Below are 17,247 nucleotides of genomic sequence, written 5' to 3' on the forward strand. Positions count from 1 at the left end.
TACACAGGGAGCTACAGAGATAAGTAGCAGTTTGCCACTGTGGAAAAGGCAATATTCACCAAATGCTGCGTTAATACCAATGGTAGCAGTGGGAGGGATAAAGATGGGCTGAAGACAGATGTTGCTTACCAGAAGGACTGGGCGATTGTCTAATTAAAATGCTGGATTGAAGACATTATGAAGTTATATATTCCTAATGTCCCGCATGAAGCCTGTTGTCAGGATTGCTGAAACACAATGTTCGGGAACTCATGTTCACTCCATATCTTTGCATAGGGATTGTGGGGGGGATCAAATTACCCTTTATTGCTCTCCTGATTGTGACTTTGTAGAGGGTTAAGAACATGAGCTATAGTTTTGGAGGTTTGCCACATTAAATCTCTGCTCAGTCAGGAATCCATTGAGTAGCCTTAGGAAATAGTATTATTACCAAGATTTAGGAGGCCACCCTCTGAAGGCTCCTAAAATGGTTTACAGTATTTAAGCGGGCCAAATTAAAATGGGCGAAAAAAAATGAAACATCAAAACCACCAGTATTAAAATCAACGTGGTAACAGAACAAGAAGCTAAAAGTACAGAAAGACCTTATGAAAGCTTATAGAACCCCCATTAGCAGCAATACAGTAACCTGAAATAATCATTTTCTGTATGACTTTATCAGTCTCTTACATCATTGTGGAGGAATTTTCGCCCACTCTTCTTTACAGTGTTCCTTCAGTTCACTGAGGTTATGGGTGTTTCTTTATGCACAGCTTTCTTCAGGTCCCACCAAGCATTTCAGTTGGGTTTTGGTCTGGACTTTTAGCTTTCAGAACAGATGGCCTTGCATTTGACTCAAGAATACTTGATATGAGGAGTTCATGGTCAACTCAATGACTACAAGGTACCCAGATCCTGTGACTGCAGAACAAGTCCAAATCATCACCCCTCCACCACTTTGTTCGACAGTTGGTATGAGGTGTTTGTGCTGATACATTGTGTTTGGTTTTCATCAAACGTGGCGCTGTGCACACATCTCCACTTTGGTCTCATCTGTCCAAAGGACATTGTTCCTGAAGTCTTGTAGTTTGTCCAGATGAAACTTGGCAGACCTCAGCCATGCTGCCGTGTTCTTTTTAAAGAGAAAAAGGCTTTCTCTTGGCAACTTTTCCAAACAAACCATACCTGTTCAGCCTTTTTCTAAAGTAACTCTTGGGGTTTTTTTGCAGATTTTCTTAGCATTGCATGGTCTGGCCTTGGGGTGACTTTGCTTGGATGTCCACTAATTGACAAATAAATGTTTTCCACTTGTGAATAATCTCCCTCACTGTAGAATGAAGGACTTTAAATTGTTTTGAAATGGCCTTGTAACCATTCACAAATTGATGGGCAGCAATGATGGCTTCTATACTATCATTGATGATGTGTTTCCTCCTTGGTATTGTGTTAACACACACCTGAATGCTCCAGACAAGCAAACTGATATACCTTTGTCTTTTACAGAGGTGGTCACACTTGCTGTTGATCAATTACTGAAGGACATTTGGCTAGCAGGACCTGGCTACTGCTTAGCCTTTTAATTCCTATGAAAATAGTAAGGGTGTATTATTTTTCCATACAGGGCTTCTCCATTTTAGCTTAATTTTTGTAAAATTAATAATGACATGGTGTAATATATCATGTGTTGTTCATCTGAGGTTGTATTTACCTAATTTTCAGACCTGCTGAGGACTAGATGATTTTTATTATCTCCTGGTTCATAAAACCATAGCATTCAAAGAGGGTGTGCATTTTTCTGAGACAGCAGAGAAAATGAAGAAAAGGGGGGGGGGAAAGGAGGAGGGAAATAATAATTTAAAAAGCAGCAACCCCGCCCAAAATAATGATGATAATAAGGATGAAAAAAAAACCATAGACCATCTGCCCTTCCCCCCTGGATTGGAGCCAGGCTGTAGCTCCTTCAGCAGATTTAAGAAGGATAATCCACATCCCTTTAACAAGAAAACCTTGTTCTTAGAGCTTTGTGCTGCTTCCATTTCCCCCCAACAATCACCCCGATCACTTTCAACATTAAACCATGGAAACAGAGTAGATTTCATCCTCTTCCTTTTTCTGTGCCCCCACCACCACCACGATCCAATGATCACTTGCATTTTCAGCATTTCCTCCACCTGGGTTTGAGCTGTTGCTTTCCAGCTCCAGCATCCTGGTCAGTTTCATCGGAGATGCACCGCAGGGGAGTGAGATTGACAAGAATTGAAGACACCAAAGAAGGAGGGTTAAATGCCAAGGGTCTTAAAAACAATGCTGCATTTTGTTTGCTTCATTTATTTATTAAGTCCTGGTGTTGTCGCGTCCACACTCCTCTGCCCCCATTGCTGCATTTTAAAGTCTGCTCTTTGTGTGCATGCTTGGTTTGTTTTGTGCATGGAACTTCTGCCCCAGAAGGATTTATGAAAAGAGAGAAAGGAGTGCGCTATCTACTTCAACTTACAGTAAAACGATTGTGTGTGTGTGTGCTTTTTCTTACAAGAAGCAGACATAGATTCTTACATGTTTGTTTACAGATTAATTCCTCATCGTTCTTTCCCCCCAAATGACCGAACTTGGATTGGGAGGGGGAGGTAGAGGAATCAACAACAAAAAAGAGCCAGGGCAGAAAGGGGGGGGAGGGGGAGGGCGGAATTATTGTTAGCTAACTATGTGCATGTATGTGTGTGCATGTATGAGGGTGTGTGTAGAATTGGCTGTGGCTACTGGGTTTCCATCCTGTGGTTAAAAAAAGAGGAGGAAAATACACTCTTTATATTACCACCGTACTGTTTCAAAAGAAAAATATATTTCAGGAAACAAAAAATCAAATGGTAGAGTAAAAAAACAGAGGAGGGGGCATTCTCCATCGTCCCTTTCAATGCTAAAATCCACCAAATGTGTCATAAGGTTATCATCTCTGGCAGCATGCCCACAGCTCTGTTTTGGAACAAACTAACCATCCATGCAGGCTACAGAATAGGACAATAAGAAGTATTCTGGATTTTGCCCCCAGTCCCCCCCCCCAAACCAGTAGCTCCAGCGTTGTGCCCAAAAGGAGCAGGGCAGCTCTAAAAAGAGGCAAGGTGGATCGCTTTAAGTGAAAACATGTGTGGATGCCATAAACCAAACAGCACCAAAATCAATCCGAATAGTGAGCTGTTCTGTCCTTGTAGATGTGGCCTGATAGACTTCACTGCGTTGGTCTGTAGTGACCATCCGTTATAAGGTTGGATCTTCCTGGCTAATTGCTGCAGTTTGTCGAATAAAGTTTATATTTAGGGGAATTTTTGGCTGATTGGATAGCATGGGTGTGGGGAGTTGTCAACGAAAAACTCTAGCAAAGTATGATATTTCCACGTGTCCCTGATTATCAGGATTCACCCAGCCATGAAATGTAGGGGAGCCTGCTGGTGGATGAAGACAGTGCTAATGAGCAGTCGGTGAAGTTTAGCCAGATGTTTCTTTGTCTCAAGCAACAATGGGAATAGACATGACTGTTGTGCCTACCTGTGAAAGACAGACTTTAAAATGTTAAATTTCAGACTGTCGATGGTGTCTGTTTCTGTTTATCAATTGCCGCTGTTGATATTCCCTCAAATAAACAAATGGTGAGACGTTTTATTTATTATAAGCCTCCCTGGGCCGCAGCTCACTTCTTCATTTGCATGGACTTCATTCTTACATTCAGGGTGGGTGAGACAATGTGAAATTATAATAAAAATATAAGAGGCCCAGCATATTGATGGCCATAAACTACGACTATATAAAAAAGTATACAAAAAAGTACTAAATGGGCACCAACTGAATATTAAAAACACTAATACAAATCTGTGGGAAAACATTCCAGTCTCTCTCACCTTTCTCTCGCTGACCTCAAAACAGTTATGGTTGGACAAAATAAACGTAAATATAGCTTCCAGAGGGAAACAGGAATATCCCAGTGAATTCATTCCGTGATTGTAAAGTTTAATGCAAAATAAAGCAATGTTCAATAAATTTTGAAGTCAGAAATGCAAAGTATCAGAATCATAGTTTCGTGCTGTCTTAAAATACCCCTTTTTTAACCAAATCTAAAATACTAGGATTTTGAGATTCTTCCAAATTGGAATACCTTTTCATATCTTAGTCTCCTTTTATTCATTTTTTAAACCAGTTCAGAAATACATTCTTAAAGGAATTTACAACCTGGTATACCCGATGTGGTGTACTGGATAGGGTGACAGACCAGGACTCTGGAGTCCAAGGTTCAAATCTCGGCTTGGCTACGGAGGATCACTGGGGGAGTGGAACTGGTAAAACAGCTCCTTAAATATCTCACCTTGAAAGCCCTACTAGGGTTGCTTTAAGTCTGTTCTAACTTGACAGCACAGAACAACAACACCTCTTGTTTTATGTGAGAAATTGCAAACTGTCTGGTTAATTTCCAAGCTATAGCTGTTGCCCTCTTGGTAGTCAAAATAAAGACCAGGTGTTACAGCCAGTGTTTCAGGAATCCCACCCCAGGGAGTGAGCGTTTTGTTGTTCAACTGATGCCTGATGAATCCCCTGAAGACGCACGTTTCTAAACATCTGTGTGGCTGAATTTTCTTAGGTCAGATCTTGCAGAACTCTGTGGCCCCCAAGAGTGTGGGTACCTACCTTCATACATGGAAAGAATGCTTAGCTGACGGGGCCACTGAAGTTTTCAGTTGTGAATACCTCAGCTGTTTTCCATAGAGCTGCATATTTACAACTGGTCTTTTGGTTTGAAAGAAATGAGACGTTTCTCTTACTGCGTTTCCCCGAAAATAAGACAGGGTCTTACATTAATTTTTGCTCCAAAAAACACATTAGGGCTTATTTTCAGGGGATGTTTTATTTTTTTTTTCATGTACAACCATCTACATTTATTCAAATACAGTCATGCCATCTTGTTTTGGTTGCTGCATGATGGTGGAGGGCAGGGTTTCACTTGACTGGGGCTTATTTTGGGGTAGGGCTTATATTGCGAGCATCCTGAAAAATCATACTAGGTCTTATTTCCTGGTTAGGTCTTATTTTTGGGGAAACGGTAACTTTTTGCAACAAGGAAACAGGAGATTCGTGCAGCACTAAAGCTGTTATGACGACAGATCTGTACCTTCCCCACTTTCATGGGGGTATGTTTCGTGGCAGTTAGCGGGGCTTACCTCTGCGTAGACGTGGGGAGGACTGTGCTGCAAAAGAGGGAAGGCATTCAGTTTGTGCTCTGTCCTCCTGTTGCTGCTGTGTTAGCACTGCCTGGGCACCTGCCATGACATGATTCAGAACCTGTTCCAATTCTGGGCATACAAATGGAGAAATCATTCCAAGAGTTGCCATTTGTTTTCCATTGCAATTTATTTGCACTGGCTCTCTTAAAGAGAGGTAGTGGGGATATTTTATTTATGGGGTGTCAAAATAAATGTGCAGGGCCTGACTATTATGTACCTTGACTGCTGGTGAAATGCAGTAGTGGTAGTGCCCCAGGCAGCAAAATGTCCAGGGCCATCTTTTATTCTTAAGGGGAAAAAGTAACTTCCATTGGCTATTTTCTGTGAAAAACCGAAACCCCTCAGAGTTTTTTCACTGATAAACATTCTCAAAAATCTGCTTCCGTTTTCACCTTTGGTGAAATGTAGAGGCGGCGGAAGATTCCAAAACCTGGCTTTTCTAAGAAGGTTCCCAGATTTTGTTGATGCTCTGTGACCTCCCTCAGACTTCTTGAGATGACTTTTGTCTCAGAAGAAACCCACACAATCGTTTTGAATTTGGCTTTGAGCAAACGTTCAGTGAGCAGAGAGGAATGCTGGAAACCTTTGTCTTTCCCACCTCTTGTGGGGAATGTGTGGAGACGAGTGAGTAGGACCATGACTCACGCTCTTCCCTGTACTTCGGCATTCAGTTTGAAGTATTCCACAGATCGGGAGAACATAAGAAGAGTCCTGCTGGATCAGATAAAGACTTATCTGTAGGAACGCTCTCTTCCCACGGGTGGCCGACCAGATGCCTGTGGGAGGCCTGTCAGGATGACATGAATGCAACGGCACCCTCCTACTTGTGCTCCCAAGCATCTGATCCTCAGAGGCATTGCTGCCTTTGATACCTGAGGTAACCAATCCCTGTCATGACTAGGAATTTGCTGTGATTCCCTTAGAATCCTGGCATATGTCTAATCGTGGAGAAAGGTTGAAGGCATCCAGATTGTTGGCTTTCTCTACATCTTTTGCTATGGGTGTTTAATGGTTTGGAAAAGTGCTTCCTTTTATCTGCACTGAATACCCTTTATCTAATAGCCAGTCTCAGTTCTAGTATTATCAGAGGAGAGAGAAATGACTTCCTGTCCACTTCTTGCACTCAAGACTTATACAGGTTGGGACTGGAGATGGGGCTTATGGTTTCATCCAGTCTCCCTCCATACTTTTACCATAACATTTACCCAGTGAAAGTGTGGAGGGAAACTGGGCAATGATCACATCATCATCATCATTATCATCATCATCATCATCATCATCATCATCATCATAGAACTGCAGAGCTGGAAGTGACCCTGTGGATCATCGGGTCCAGACCCTGTTAAGGTGGGGAATCGAACTCCCAGCCCCTTGCTCTGCAGCCAGAGTCCTAAACCACTGAGCTAGGAGAGGGGAAGGAAAGGAAGAGAGGTTTAGAGTCTGTGCCTAGTTCCACCACCAGGATGGTTGAAACCAGTGATCTTGTGAAGCTATAGTTCTAGTCAGACATTTTCCAAAAAAAGGTTAATCTGAGTGAATGAAGAGGGGATGAGTAAGCCCTCCCTCTTCAGATGGTGTTCTTCACATGGTGTGAAAGGCTGAGGAGACAACCCGTGGAAGTTCTCTATGTCGTTAGCACACATACCTGAAAAAACAGGGTTCCGAGCTGCACAGAGGGGTTCCCCTTCAGACTTACTCTCAATGCAACAGGGAACACATGGCTAGCCCTGTCCTCCTCCTCATGTGCTCAGGTTAAACTTTTCTGAACACCTGAATAAAATGAATGTTTGGTCACTTATCTAACACCACCATAAACTTTATTTAAGCCTCGTGGTGCAATGGTTAAACCGAAGTACTGCAGTGAAAACTCTGCTCATGACTTGTGTTCAGTCCCAACAGATTCGGGTAGCTGGCTTGAGGTTGACTCAACTTTCCATCCTTCTGAAGTTGGTAAATTGAGTACTCAGCTCGCAGTGGTGGTGGTGGTGATGGGGAACGTGTAGCCTATATAATTTAATTATAAACCATCCAGAGAGTGCTTTAAGTACTGTTGGCTGGTATATAAGTAGAACACTTTTGCTTTGCTTTAAGTAGAATCTGTGATGAGGTGAGAAATATTAAGCGAAAAGGTATCATACTAAAGTATGACTTCAGCCCTTGAACTCATCTTTCCACATTAGGATTCATCCCTAGACCGTGTAAAATAGGTGGGGGCAGAGGGGGCCTCCCATTGCTGGTCCATGAATAGGAGAGCGGACGAAGGCATAGGAAGACATAGAGACAATCCTGATAGTATCTGTCATTGGAAAGTAATGGAGGAACACATCAGGGAGCCCTCGTTCCTTGTCTCTAGCTTTGTAGCGCCTTGAAAGACATAGAGTCCCTTTGTGCAAGTGTGGTCGAACATTTCTCTAGTTCCACCATAAAAGATGAATGATAAGAGAGCCCCTTGAACACACATAATGTACATTTTATTAACCATGGAGTAACCAGACCTCAGCCGCTGCATATCTGGCATTCCAGAAGGGTGATTGCAGGTGCCAAGGAACGGTTTCCAGGGAAGCCAAAGCCGCCTTGTTCAGCCCATAGCCCTTGGATAGACATCGCCTCTCCCTGCACTTTAACCCAGCGCTCTTAGGTAATGCAAAGCAGATGGGTGGCAAAACACAATTAACTTCCTATACACGTGGATAATGTAATAATGTATAATAAGATCACCTTTTAAAACAGATTTGGAAAGGGGAAGGGTTGGGTTTTCTGAGTAGGAACAGTGGATCCCTGAGTAACATATTAATAGAAGCAGAAGCAATAATAATAATGATTGTAATTGCAATAGTGTTGGCTCTTGTTATGAAATGAATTCCACTTTTTTATTGTACACGGTCACACAAACTGATTCGTTTGAGACTGGTATAAAAACATTATAAAGATATGAGCACAAGGTAAAGCATGGGGTATTTGTTCAATATAAAGAAAGATGAGGAGCAAATAGAAGTGGGCAACAGCCTCTATACTAGAGAACATAGAAAATTGCTTTCGCATATCAGATTATTTCAGTAAACTGTGCCTTGTACAGTGGTGCCCCGCAAGACAATTGCCTCGCAGGACGAAGAACTCGCTGGACAGTTGGGTCTGGCGAGGGTTTTGGTGCCTCACAAGACGATTTTAACTATGGCCCTGTTTCGCAAGATGAAGCCCCCGGGGAGGTTTCTGAAAGTGGTGCTTTGCCGGGGTGGGTGTGGGTGGGGCTGTGGCAGGGGTGAAGCCATTTTGTTATGTAAATAATGGGATATAGCCATAAATTTCCTTTTAAAAAAAGACACCTGAAGCTTTTGAAAGCATTTTCATGATATTAACATACAAAACAAATATATCTACCAACCCTTCTTAGCCCACCCACTTCCCCGCTAAAGAAAAGGGATGGGGAAGAAGAGGAAAATGCATGTGGAATAGAGATGGGCATGAACTGACAATTTGGTGGTTCGTGCTGGTTCATTTCATGACCAAAGAGGTGTTTGGCATTTCAGAGCCCTGCCTTCTCTGGTGGGCGACCACTTGGAGGCCTTGTCTGGAGGAAGTGGGGCAGGGAAGCCAGGTCCCTACCTCTGAGCAGCCACCTACTGCAGGAGATGGGGCTTTAAAACGCTGAACACCTGTTGGGCTGCTAAACAAACTGGCACGAACCCCCAAGCCAGCAGTTCGTGCCCATCTCTAATGTGGAAGGTAAAATGGGAGGAATGATATCATAAATTTGGTGCTTTGGAGGGACTAGGATGTAAAAAGCATGTACTATGATACCGATGCCAAAGTACGTAATAAGTACTGATGGTTTTACTGGTTAAGGGCACGCCCAGATGGGGGGGATTTAGAATTGTCTGGTTCACGCTTAAAAGATTCTTTCCTTTAATGCAATCTGATTTATCTCTCATTTGAACGAGCCTTCTGTTCACACAGATCAACGCTTTTCATCCCATTTAAAGGGTTCAGACAGGTCTTTGTATTGCTCCAATTTCTCCTTCTTTCAATTAATGACACTCCCCTTCCCCTCCTTTTCTTGCAGCCATCATTCAGCAGGCTGCGGCAACTTTCCTCTCTTTTTGTTAAACAAAGTGACAGAGTGAAACATCAATGCATCTGTCTTGCATGTTACTCATAATACAGCCATTGTGTCTCATTTATCTAGAATAGTGCTGCACCAATAGAATAATATATTAAAAATATTTAAAACAGTAGAGTAGATGAAAATAGAAGAGGAGGGGTTTCTGTCCTCTGTTATCCAATCTAGGATGGCATAGATTGCCATTAACTTTCAGATCCTCGGAAGAAAAAGCTCTGTTAAAAGTGAGTTGTTTGAATCTTGACATGGATGCATTGGTGCAGTTGGGATGTGGGAGAACATCACACACTCAAGGATCATGCTTCATCATGTGGTTTGGGCATCCATCTCAGCACAGACACCATTGCCTTCCTCTCTGAATCATAGAGTTCAGGTTGTTTTATTATCTTAGAAAGAGTTTTTTGGTTGTCAGTGGTGGGTGGAGGGAGGAGGGAGATAAAGTAAGTACATACCCTGTGATTGCTCACTCAGACTTCAGTCTTATGCAGTAACCACTTACCTGGGAGTAAGGGATGCGTGGGAATTGCATCGGCAGGATCCAAGCATGGGTTTGAACACACATTCTTAGGCTACCTATATTCCTCAAGGTTTATCACAGTTGCCAAGTGAAGCAAACCAGAAAATAAAACAAAGGTCTGTGCCAATCACAGAAGCAAAACTAAGTTATTCACCCTCTATGTTTAGCAGAGATTAGTCCAGATTCAAAGCAAAACAAGGTGAGGAGCTGAGCCTTGACAATCCCTTCCCCTCCCGCTCTCTCCCTCACCCCCAGTCTGTGGCTGCCAATTGTAACTGAGCCAAGGGACAGGTGAGGACTGGCTGGCTGGAAGGAGCCAAAGAGCTCTGCTGCAGCCATTTCTTGGCCGTTCCTCATTTCTCTGCAAAGTTGGTTTTCATTTTCACTTTCCTCTGAGCAACTGGGCACGACATCAGTGTAGAGCCAGCAGGTAGAAAGTGGGGAGGGACGTGAGGAGGAAGTAGAGGTTTCAGTTCCTCAGCAAGGGAAAAAGCGGCACTCATCACCGGCAATTCCTGCCTCTCTCCCACCCCTTTCAATGCCACAACCCACCAAATGCGTCACAGGGTCGTCACCTGGGGTCACAGCTTCATTTAGGGGCAAACTAGCCATCCACATGGGCTGCACAAGAAAATAATGAAGAGCACTCCAAATCACTTTTTTTTTTAAAAAAAAGCACTGTAGCCCTAGCGCTGTGTCAAAAAGAAGTAGGAGAGTCAAACCATGTGTGGGCACTGTAATTTGATTCAAACCAAATGACACCCAAAGCAATCCAGATACTGTGTTTGCCCAAAAATAAGACAGGGTCTTATATTAATTTTTGCTCCAAAAATGCATAAGGCCTTATTTTCAGGGGATGTCTTATTTTTTTTTCATGTACAACAATCTACATTTATTCAAATATAGTCACGTCATCTTCTTCTGGTTGTTGCACAAGGGTGGAGGGCAGGGTTTCATTTAACTAGGGCTTATTTTTGGGGTAGGGCTTATATTATGAGCATCCTGAAAAATCATACTAAGGCTTATTTTCGGGAAAACAGGGTAGCAAGCTGTATGCCAATCTGGACACGTGCTAATTCCCAAAGCTCTGCGTTCCAGCTCATCCTAATTTCTTTTAGTTGCTTCCCTCATTTAGACAGAGGAATGCATAATTTCTTTCTTTTCTTGAAGTGAAGGCATTTGGTTTATTCCGTCATGAATGGATGGATGAGACCTCCCCATATAACGGCGCCCACTTTCCCCGTGGGCAGCATTCACAGATTCAATCCATGAGAAGCTTTACAGATTGACAGCAGGCTCTAATTGCTATGAAGCCTGGCCCTGTTTTAGAGTTGTTATATGCATGGCACTGTGAAATGAAACCTCTTAAAATAATGGCTTTGGGGAATATGCACCTGGCTATGAAATCGTTGGCCTTATTAGGCAAAGAACGTGGCCGTCTGTGTAGCCAGTCATGGTTTATCTCTGCAATATTGTCTCCTCAACGTCTTATTTTTGCAGATATAAACAACTGCAGCAGAAGCTGGTCATTGCACAACAAAGGAATGTAATTCGCGTTTTTAAGCATTTTAGTACTCGTTTTAAAGTACTGAAACTGAAGGAGTTTTAATACGGTTTTATTTATGGTATCCTGCCGTCGGATATGTTAATCTAAGATACACTGGGAAATAAGCCGAAGTTCTGTCCAAAATGTAATGAGGATGGGGCCAATTTGATTTCATTTCACTTCTTTTTAAAGAGCATTTCCCGAAACCTGAGGATTCCTTTGTGTTCAGGATGGAAAGAACATGTGAGTCTAAAATGTAGAAAAAAATAAGGGGGAATCTGAAGCCATGTGTTTAAAGCCATATTGGAGGAGACAGACGGACGAGGGGAACAAAAAAATTGGTAATTTGGTTCATGTGATCCAAAGCTTCCTGGTTTATGTTTTAAAAGTCTGCACTTGAATCTGTGTGTGTTCAACTACAGTAGGAATGAGCTCAGATTTCCACATCTCCCCAACAGCACTCGGAGGTTCCTTATCTTCAGCACATGCAGTACTGTATATAGCAGGCCACTCCAACATGGTTCTCTCCATGCTGAAAATAGCTCTGAGCATTTCGTTGGGTCGCTGCAAATGGAGAAGAATTTTATTTTTTAAGAATTTATCAAAATGCTTGTATTTGGAAAGAGCATGAAGTTCCTTTCAATTGCACAAGGTTAGGGATTCAACATATTGTATTCTCCTAAGCAGATTTAATCAGAAATAAATTCTGGTGTTCAATAAAGTAAATTCTAGTAAGTATAGCTGCAGTCCTATGCAAATCTATTTGCATATCATCACAACTGTAATCGAGATATTGCATTAATGGAAGAAACCGAAAGAGCAAAATGAATGCCAGTGAATTTCTGTTTGGCAAGCATTGGTTGGAAATGGTCTAGCTAAAGAGTGAAAGGGGAAGCCAACTTGGCTTGTATTAGAGAGAAATGTCAGTCAGATTACATGTTGAACAAAATCTTTTTTGCTGAAGTGAGCTAAATGCTTGATATGGAAGGCCAGGAGGGTTTTTGAAACTGGCAGGAAGATTATCTCTTTCAGTACCCACAAAAGACAGATTCACATATTGCACACAAACACACCCTTCATCTTGGTAGAGCCTAGAATGAGTCCATAAAAGAATTGTAGTTTTCAGCTGCTCAGTGGCTTAGCTCTCTGGCTGCAGAGCCAGAGGTTGGGAGTTTGATTCCCCATGGTGTCTCCTTGATGGGGATTGGACTTGATGGTCTGCAGGGTCCCTTCCAGCCCTGCAGATCTAAGATTCTTAGATAACCACGACAGAGAATTCCACAAAAAAACTTATTTCAAGTAGGCAGAGATGAATGCAAGGGGAGCAGAATGCTGTCCTCCGTATGGACAAGATTGATTTATTTTTTAAATGCTATGATGGAAAGGATTGTGCAGACTCAAGCCCCCCCCCCCCGGGTTATTTAAAGGACAGCTTCTAGCAGAGCATTTTGCCCGTCTTCATTACCAATTTTACAACACCAGCTAAATACAGGGGCATCCTAGGAATTAATATTCTTTTAGAGAGTTTATTTTTTTCTTCCGAAATCTTACAACTGCTTCATAGACTGCCTTTTGTTTTGAACACAACGCTTCAGATTCCTCCTTATTTTCAGGACTTTGGGTTCTTCTGATTAGATTACGCATTAGGATGTCAGAACAATACATCTGTCTCTCTAGACACACAAAGTAAAGCTTTTAGCTCTTTTGGGTGGGGGCGGGAATTGCATCACAGTGGATCAAAATTATCTTTGTAGGTTTTATTCAGTTTCTTTGCTCTCAGAAGGTCGCTCTTTTCAAAGCAGGTAGATTTCGCCCATGGATGTGGAGTTCACTGCCACCCGATGGTGGAATGCCTGCGCTGTCTGAAATTCACCGATAAATACTGAAACAACTAGGTTGCCGTTATGGGTTGGTCTCCCTGGCAACTACAGAAGAGCCCAAAGGTGGCCACGGGATGGAGCAAGTACCCCAGCCCCCAGATCCCTTATGTTACGTCTTGAATTTTCAGGGTTTAGAATAAAAAAGACATAGTGCAATTGAAAGGAAGGGAAGGCGAAGAGGAACAGTCAAATACCTTGTAAGTAAGAGTGTTTTTCCAGCATCAAAGGAGAAGATGAGCAACTTTACCCAGTGAAGCCCAGGACCAGCCACAGATCCTCCAATTGTTAGGGCAGGCAGGAGGATCTCTGAACGAGGATGTACTAGCTGTTCTTTACATTTTTTAAGCTGCTGTGTGAAGTGAGTGTAAAATATCTGTTTTTTTCTGTTTTCTATTCTTTGTTTTAAAAATTAATTAGTTACACTACTAGGACTGAGCAGGCCTCCATGTGCAGATGAATGTGTGTATTTTTGTCTGAGCTCTGAATGGCTAGGTTTATTTATTTATTTCCTAGGGCATAACAGAATACAGCGTGATTGCAGAAGACTTCAGAAAGGCAATATAAAATATGTATAAAATGTAACATTAAAAGAATTAAATTCTACGGGATTTTAAAAACATGCAGTATGAATAATTAATTAATTAAATGATGTATGAGCAGTTGCGAGAGTGACTAAGCCTGGATATCTCGGTCGTTTGACCATTGAGCAGCAGTGCCGTCAAGATGATGCAATCCTTGCAGGGAGTCTTGGAACTTTCTTAAGGGGTCATTCCATCACAGTGTGATGTAAAGTGTTTGTGGGATGTGGCCACAGTCACAGTTAAGAGTTATCCGCCAGCCCCCATTTATGTTTCCAATATTAGCACCTGCTGTGGCTAGTTCGAATCCGGTTGAGTGCTGTCCAGTTTTTCCTTGGGAGATCAAAGCCATAAGAGCATTGTACTGGATCAGGCACTAAGTTGAACAGGTCTGGATTAGAGGTTGCCCACTCCTATGGTTCCTGATTTTCATTTTATCCGTGGTTTTTCTTAAATGTTCTGTATAGATTAAGAACGGGTCACTCCTAAGTACTTTGGGTTGCAGTTGAACTTTAGCAGCTGATTCCTGAATTCCACTTTCAGTGTGTAGTTGGCTTGGGTGCTGCTCAAATGATAGCAGGTGGACTCGGTTTTGTTGATGTTAGATTTTAACCTCCAAGTGTTTTTAAAAAAAAACCTAGGTTGAACCTTCATCTTATTAGGATCCTGTCATGGTATCATGTCATTGCCAAAATTCATAATAGAAATCTTCATCTCCCTTTTTTCTTCTTCTTATAATCCATGGCTTGGAAGTGGGCAATGAATTCTGCCAGAAATACTACACATGGTGATGTGTATTCTCCCTTCCCAAGTCTAGTTTGTGTTTTTCCAGTCACAGGAATGTTTTCCCCCATGGAGAATTGAGAAAACAGAGTAGACATGGACAAGAACTGGATCATAAAGTGTCCAGGAACACACAGGGTGGGTCAGGCACTATTCTTTATGCCATTATTCAGGCACAGACCACATAGGGTTCTGTGAACATATTTAAAGAATGCTATACTCTGGCTCCCAACCTTGGGTAATCCAAGTGTTCTTGGACTGCAACTCCCAGAAACCTTGGCCAGCACAGCTAGTGGCAAAGCCTTCAGGGAATTATTTATTTAAAGAACACCTGGGTTACTCCAAGTTGGGAACCACTGCCTTACATCCACACAGCAACTTAGCACTGGTCTGTTTGCTGTTCTTTGGATCGAAATGATTGCCATTTCCCTTAGTGCCTTATGCCTTTGAGTCCACTTTTTATAGAAGATGAGATGTTCTGAAAAACGGCTATTATGTCTTTTATGGAGGTATATTTAGGTGGTGGAATTTTTATTGTGAAACCAGAAATATAAAATGGTATCAAAGAGAGATAAAAACCAAGGAAAATACACCTGTCTTGGGGTCCTCTTGGGTTTAATGGATGGCACTCTGTTGTCTATTTATTTTATAGCACTTGGACTTCAGATTTTTGCTTTATGACAGTTGCTGTGTGTTCTGGAAACCTTTAAATGAGATTATTTTATTAATTTAGAGATAAATAAGAATAACTTTGAGGTGAAATCTAGATTAATTAATTTATCATCTGTATAAACTGATCTATTCTAAGATTCCTCAACTTATCCTTGCTGTGGTGCGTGTGTGTAAAACCATTGCTAGGAGGAATCCTGACATACCTAATTCATTGAGATCAAGAATTTCCTAGTTGCTGTCTTGTTGACCTTCAGATTTCTGGGAATCAGTCGTGTTAAACTAATAAAAATACAAATCATTTCTCATCTACATCATTGGTTTTCATCCATGCCAATGAAGAATAAAGCATGAATTACTATTAGCATGTTTGGCACATTAGACAGCCTGACTGTACAGGATTGCCAGCTTGGCACATAGATCATTACCTTTTCAGTGGCAGTGAAGAGTACAGTGGGGTTCTTTATTCAAGCCACAGCCATCTAGAAATAACCACTATATTCACTTACCCCAGAGCAAGTCTTATTGAACCCACTGGTGATAATAGTGTGATGACTTATTGGCAAGCAGTTTCTGTAATGGTAAAACCTGTGAGCATGAACTAAAGATAAGTCAAGGTGATTTGTGTATTGATCTACTATTTGGCCTTTATTTCCTCTAACCTTAAGGCATTGTTCAGGATCAACCACCACCTCACTTGTGTATCCTCAAAACAAACAAAAGAGTTGAGTTGGGTGAGAAGAAACAATGATTTGTCCAGATTACTCAGTGACCTTGATGTTTTATGGTGCAGACTTCAGCTTCTGTTGCCCCGTCATTGTCTGACACTGTAAACACTACATAAAAATACAGAGATCATAAGCATGCTAAAACTAGAACTTCAGGGAGGAAACAATTCATAGGGAAAGCACATGACATATAAAAACATAAAAGCAACAGCGAACTCGGTGGGTTTTTTTTTAAAGAACTAGACGTTGAAAGTCATAGCGTTGGAAAATGTCTCTCAAAGGTCATAAAACCCAGCCTTCAGCTAATGCAGGAAATCCACTACAGCGCTGCTCCAATAGGTAGCCAGCTGGTATTCTACCTTTCTGCAGCAGTCTGCCCTCAGTCCTTTATTTGAAAAAAACTGACAAAAACTGTTAGACAAGTGGTGCAGCTTTTGGAAGTGAATGGCTAGAAGTCAAGAAATACCCATACATTATCGATTGCACTCAGAGTTGCGCTACTCAGCATACAACAGCTAGTGCCTGTGGAGATTTCTGAACGTATGTCAATTTGCATCTAAAAGTTGTGCCATTTGTGTAACTGAGCAACAGGGTTTTAGCCAGTGACTTGGGCCTTATTTCTGGAGTAGGGTGGATTAAGTGTCCCCCCACTCAAATGTTGTTGGACTGCAGTTCCCAGCGTTCCTCATCATTAGCATGTTGGCTAGGTCTGATGGAAGTTGCCATCCAGCAACATCTGAAGAGCTCTATCTTGACTACAGTGGACCCTCTACTTATGGAATTAATCCATATTGGAACGGTGGCTGCAGGTCGAAAAGTCTGTAGGTCAAGTCTCCATTGACCTACAGTACAATGCATTGAAAACCGATTAATCCCATAACCGGCCGTTTTTGTTCCATTTTGGGTTTTTTTCTGGTCTGTAGGTCGATTCTCCGGCTGCAAGTCGAACCTAAATTTTGCAGCCAGGGAAGTCTGTAACTCAAAAAGTCTGTAAGTCGAGCTGTCTGTAAGTCGAGTGTCCACTGTACCTGAAGCAACAGAAAACAAACACTGGAAAGTGACTGTCCTCTTTTCTCCTGGCTGTTCTCCAGATGTTATACATTCAAGTCCTTCATCCTATTCCTTGTCTCCTCACCCTCATCATCTTTGTCACCTTCCTCTGGATATGTTCTCAAATATCAAATTG

General features: G+C 42.0%; 1 protein-coding gene across 3 annotated transcripts in view; it reads left to right on the forward strand.

The window, feature by feature from the left end:
* VSNL1 (visinin like 1) overlaps positions 1–17,247 on the forward strand; it is a 116,050-nt gene that overhangs the window by 82,677 nt on the left and 16,126 nt on the right. The gene's annotated exons all lie outside the window — the stretch shown is intronic.

Source organism: Pogona vitticeps, chromosome 1 (genome assembly GCF_051106095.1).
Source record: "Pogona vitticeps strain Pit_001003342236 chromosome 1, PviZW2.1, whole genome shotgun sequence".
NCBI lineage: Eukaryota > Metazoa > Chordata > Lepidosauria > Squamata > Agamidae > Pogona > Pogona vitticeps.